The 6,246-nt window shown below is 38.6% G+C and overlaps 1 long non-coding RNA gene across 1 annotated transcript; it reads right to left on the bottom strand.

The window, feature by feature from the left end:
* Window positions 1-4,892: 4,892 nt before the first annotated feature.
* LOC139148551 (uncharacterized) lies at window positions 4,893-5,966 on the bottom strand. Its single transcript, XR_011555949.1, has 3 exons — window positions 5,904-5,966; window positions 5,207-5,266; window positions 4,893-5,086 (listed from the first exon to the last, which is right to left on the bottom strand). It is a non-coding gene; the product is annotated as an uncharacterized lncRNA (long non-coding RNA).
* Window positions 5,967-6,246: the final 280 nt, after the last annotated feature.

Below are 6,246 nucleotides of genomic sequence, written 5' to 3'. Positions count from 1 at the left end.
TGGAGGTATTCTGGACAACTGCCGGAAATGATTTTAAATGTAATGAGAATGATCTTGAATTTTATTCTCTGCTCAACGGGCAACCAGTGGAGTTTAAACAAAACGGGTGTAATGTGTTCAAACTTTCTTGTACCAGTAATGAGCCGTGCTGCAGCATTCTGTATGGATTGTAATTTTTGAAGCTGGTAGTTACTGATTCCATATAAAACACTATTACAATAATCTAGTCGTGATGTAACAAATGCATGTACTAGCTTCTCAGCGGTTGGAACATCAATCAAGGAACGAATTTTCCCAATTCTATACAGGGCAAAATAAGCCGATTTACAGATAGTGTTTACATGGCTCGTCATAAAACCGTCCGAATCAAGCATGACGCCGAGATTAATGACGGCGTGGTTTTGATTTCCACGCTTGCCTATTGGAGTTACAGGCAATTGAAACGGGCGCTGTGCAGTGAAAGGTGTAGATTTGCACAGCCATGGCTCCCAATCCCGGAAAAACCTCTCCGACAAGCAACGGTGTCGACTTGGAAGTGACAACAGAGCTGAAATACGGATTTCTTGCAATTTTGCTGATGGTCGTGTTACTTGTGTATGCTGGATATCGGAATGCGAATGTGCGGGGCTTTGGCGGGAGATTTGCAATTAAGTGCGCCAACCCCCAACACGCTGCATGGACATCACATTTACGAAATCGAAACCCAAGGTTCGTCAAGTACGTCAGTGTTGGAGTAAGGGAGGTTTTTCGTCGGATGGGAGCCCGTGGCCACAAATTTTGCACAGACTGCGTTACACTAGCCCTGAAGAAACGCGATTACACAGCACATATGGAACGTGGAGAGCTTATGCCGCTTACGAAAGTCAAGGTATGTTGGTACACTTCACTTCCGGGTTCACAAAAGAGGATTCCAGTCATGAGGCACTAAAATATTAAGTATTTACGATGATTCATGGCCTTTTAAGGATTATAGTATATCTGTGAGGTAGAGAATGACATATGTTTATGTGTGATTTGTTTTCATTATTTGACTTTTTCCACGACGAAGCAGACTCCTGAAACTTACTGCATGGAGTCACTCGCTTGTACTACCTATGCTTGTGTGTAGAGGATAGTGTTTGCCTTTGTTTACAAACTTTGTATTATGAAATTCTGAATGGAATATTGATATTAAATTTCACAGGAATCTACATGTTCCATACTGAAAAGAAAAAAAGGAGTTAATGCAAGCCCAAGCCCATCCAAAGTGGCCCACCAAGGAAAATTCAAGCCAGAGAAAATGTCAAAGAAAATGTCAATGTTAGGAAACAGCTGTTTACACCTCAAAACGAGAAATCATCATGTATCTTTGACATGGGTGGAGATCAAGACCGTATGCAATTAGTAGAGCAAGAAATTGAACAATTAAGACACACCGTCTAAAGCCAATCGGAAACCATCAAAGACTATGAAGAGACTATCAGAAAGTACCAGGAAACACATGAAAGCCAATACAGCACACAGGAGAAGCGCATAGCCGCTATAAAGACAATTGCACAACTCGAAAATGAAAACATATATGAAGATTCTGTATCCCTGGCGAGTGACAAAACCACAAGAACACCTAAAAACTGTTGTTACAAGATGTTGATGACATCATGAAGAACAGAAATCCTGTGGTAACAGCCGCAATTGATGCGTTTTGTGAAAAAAAAAGTGAAGGTACAGAGTCCGCCAAGATGAAAAGCATGATAAGAAAGATAGTCGCAACTGAATGTATTTACAGTGGTAGAAATTTGAATTACATCAGTGACTTTCTCAGACTTGTTCAATCTGTTGTTTACTCTCTTAGCCAGAGTGAATCTGTTGTTGACGTGGTTGGCCATGTTATTCCAGGGGAAGTTACGACACTGTATTTTCCATGTTAGCTGACCTCAAAATTGAAGAAAATCATGCCCCGTCTGGACTTGTAGAATATGCATTTGATAATGAGCAGAGATTGTTTAAGACGAGATACAGCAGAAATGGCAACAAGCAAGTGTTAGAAATTTTAACTAATACAATAGTTGTGTTGTTGGATCCTGAATGCAATATACAAGAGAATGTTGACTTTAAGCCTTGCAATTTTAAAACACCCCCTCCTGAAGAGGCCCATGGGATATGTGAGCTTACTTCTGAAATGAAAGCTTTGTATGACAGGGAATTGCAAATGTACATAGAAGAAAAGATAGACAAACACCAGAAAAATGCTACTGACTTTGTAGAAATTGAAATATCACAGAAGAGAGAACAGAACAAGTTTAATGTTTGCCCAGTTTCAGAATGTCAACACTCCAATCCAAAAAAGAAAAAGAAATGTGAGAAATGTGGTGTTTGGATGGCAAAAGAAAGAAAAACTCAAAAAGCCTTTGATGGGTTGGATACCAGAATTGTCAGGAAGGAAAAATACAAAATGGGACTTGTTTTCCACAATTACAAGGCTGAGAAAGGTCAAGTTTGTACCAATGGTTCAAAACTTTGTGAAGATAAGACTAACGTTAAAGTTAAATCACCTAAAATTTCTCTGATTCCCCCAGTATTTGTAAATCCCAGCAGTGTAGAAGCGATAAAAGTTGTGTTGAGGGCCATAGGCAGACATGCTGGTATTAAATCTTATGTACCAGATGGAAAGAGAGAATGGGTAATTGTTAGATGTGATGGTCTTCCGTATTGTTTAGTAAAGAAAGTTATCGCAGAGGGAAAGGGAGAGTTTGACTGGGTTCTTCTTCGCACTGGCTTAGGTCATGAAGAAATGAACATGTTGAAGGCATTTGTCGAGTTATACTGGCATTAATCTATGAGGATTTTGCAAAGGCACAAGGTTTCATTTCAGAGAAATCACTTCACTACTATAAATCTTGTGGTGACCATCATCAGGCATATGATAATTTCCTCAAATTTTGTGATGGAGTAATGGAAGAGCTTGTTTACTTATTTTTAAATAATTCTGAAGATAAAACAGCTTCTTCCTTCATAACATGGGTTTCATCGAGCAAAGCTTCTGACAAGACATTTGATTTCATTGTATCTTGTCTTGTGCCTCACATGATGGGTATTAGGTTGTTCCGCAAAGGCGTGCGCAATAATAATGCAATTACAATACAAACAGGGCGCAGACTATTTATGCCAATCTGGTTTTGTAGAAATCACACTAAATACCAGTTAATAGAAACATGGAATGAAATGGACAGACTTGCCTACCCCAAGGAGTTGCTGGATGTTCTCACAAAATATGAGTCAATATCTAGGTCAGGAACACCTACTGCACATCAGGGAACTGATTTTGTATTGGAGGAATATAATAAGGATGTGAAAAAGTGGATGGTAGGCCAGGCAAACTATAAAATGTGGGAGAAAGTGATTGGAAACCATGACACTCTCTCCCAATTGAGAGAGAAGTTGCAGAAAGATCTCCTTCTGCCATGCACTGAAAAACGTCAGCGCAGCTATCAAGGGTATGAACAGGAACTGACCAGATTCAAATTTGTTCTCAGGGATACTCAATATTTAAAGCCTACGGCAGGAAGGCAACTTGTGTCTGTTAGTGGTAGGGAGTTATGTACAGAGTTGTTGAATCTGCCTTCAGTTGGAAAAGTCAGGCAAATTGAGGTGATTGATAGTTACATGATTCCAAACATCTATCCAGGGAAAAGATCATTTTGTCCCCCAGTTTATGTAACTGAACAAGAAAAGGAATACTATGAGTCTGACCAGAATAAAACAAAAAAGCAACTATCTGAGGAAATGGAGATCCTTTTGTCGATATTACCATCATGTGAGTTCAAGACAAAAATTGAAAACATGAATAAGAGTGGCTTAACAAAGGCTGAGATATGTGAGATTCTCAATGAAGTGCGAATTTGTGCAATGAAACTGAAATCGACAACACTGACAGTGTTTGTCTTGGGTAGTACTACAGGAACAATTATAGTTTTGATGTACAATGCAATTTTTCAGATTGACATATCATTGAAGTACAATATTTGTGAAACTGAAAATTTGATTTATATAAGAGTTAATATGCATATATATATATTTGTACATTTAATATAATCTATTGATTTTTTCCTCAGGGAGACATTGTAAAAATTTTATTACACACCATGTTTTTCTCAGGGATTGGCATTTTAAAGCATGACAGGTGTTTGATCATAAACACATTCAGTCATTCACAAACAGTACTAAAATCACACATTCACCAGGCAGAAAGTTTAGTGATGGTGCTATTATATTTACACTCATCTACCATTTTCACTCCTTGAATCTTTATCAACATTTTATTACATATATATCATTAATGTTATGAAAATTCAGCACATAAAATTTACTTTATCTTAAATTATTTTGAGGTAGAACACAAATGTAAGTGTTTAAACTTCATTTAAATAAAGTTTTATTCAATGATGAAGTTTCTGTTTCCTTCCATTTTTTGTATGGCTTCCTTGATGATGGATACAGCTTCCTCTTTTAGCATTAGTGTAGTTTTGACATGATATTCACATGACAGGATTGCACCACCGCCTTGTCGATCCTTGTATTCCATTTTCTTGTACTTCTGCTTCACGTCAGGTACTTTGCTTATCGATACGTGGCCCGTGTAGTGGCTGGAAAACATAAAAAATGTAGGTTGGTGTCCACTGTATTGAGAGTTAACTACAACTATCATTGTGATGTATTTGTTAATGAAAATCATTTGTTTTCTAAAATGCTTTGACAAGGATACCTACTACAGTTGTTCTCAGCATACGCATTTCAGACGACTAATTTAGTTTTGTTATCAAGAAAGGCTGACACTTACCAAGTAATTGAGGCATACAAGTCCAATAGCTTGAAGAGTGCATCACACAAATTAGCAGGAACGCAGCCAACCTAAGACCCTGCTATTCCCCTCACAGTTTGTGTCTTGTGTTTCTTGTCACCTGGCCTTGTCACAGCATCCCACAATTCCTCAGGTATATCCTTCAAGTCAGGCATCCTTACAGACAATGCTGTCGGGTACCTAGGATTATTCTCTTTCATTACCAATAATGGCACGTCAGTGTGTGGTCTGATGTGAAAGTAGTGGTACCTGCAGGAAAAATAATGATATTGATGCTGTAATTTCTGCAGTCTTCCATGTTCTTCGGTACTGCGAAAACTTAGTATGATGATTTTAAAATTCGATAACATATAAAACAATACAACTTACCCGCTGACAGTGCTCTTTATTCTGATAGTAGCTGTGTTCATGGTATCGGATACTGTTTTCCTGTGAACGAGAAAACGATACGCGTGTAACCATAGAGCGTGACAGGGGCAATCTGTTGGGGACGCGGGCTGAAGTGTTTGTAATTTGGCTATTAAAATATTGCGACCTAACATTGTTATTGATGTCAAATGCTATATTTGAGCAAAATATTGCATAACTGTTTTGAATGGCCCATTTCAACTATCGTATCTCCCTCTGCACAGAGTTTACTTTAATAGGGACACTGTTTTATGTAACCATTTCAACAACGTTGAACCTCGATCATGCGATAGTGCCACGTTGTGTAACTTTGCATTCACAGCTTCGTTTTCATTGTAAAATTATGAAATAGGCACCACGTGTGATTGTGTCATGCATTGTTGGGATTATCACACGGAGAAAAGACTACGAAACCAAGCTTATGATTCTTCGTCGGAATTGCAGGATAACTTTGATTGTACTGTGTACATGAAATGAGTGCTGACCGAGCGTGCCGGATACGCTCGGCATCGGCAGTTGCATCAGCGTCGTAACTAAAATTGTTGCCGATCGCGCGCATTCCAAAGCCTATCCCGGAATTTGCTTCACAAAAACCGTCGCTGTGTACATCTGGCACAGTTACAACAAAGAAAACGCTTAAAAATAAACAAACACGTACCTTAGTGGACAACGGCGAGCACGTTTTCTCGGCGAGCAAAATCAAAACACAGCAAGAAGTGGGTCACGAACGATGCGCATACATTCTGCGCACGAACCTGATTGGACAGCTTCATGCCTTTGACCCTAGATTAATATTCATGAGCACTACCATATTAACGGATCGGGGCGAGTGATATAACCAAGCAAATAACCGAACAAAGAAAATGCTAATCTCGCACTTATTGTGTTAAAAGGTGCAGATCGTAACAAAAAGGGGTATCTGTTTTGAGTTCAGATGAAAGCATTTTTTGAAAATTAACTAAATACTCATAATAATAATCCCAAAAGAATTCACGAAGGTC

This window comes from Ptychodera flava, chromosome 2 (assembly GCF_041260155.1).
Source record: "Ptychodera flava strain L36383 chromosome 2, AS_Pfla_20210202, whole genome shotgun sequence".
Lineage (NCBI taxonomy): Eukaryota > Metazoa > Hemichordata > Enteropneusta > Ptychoderidae > Ptychodera > Ptychodera flava.
This window is presented reverse-complemented; position numbering and strand designations above follow the sequence as displayed.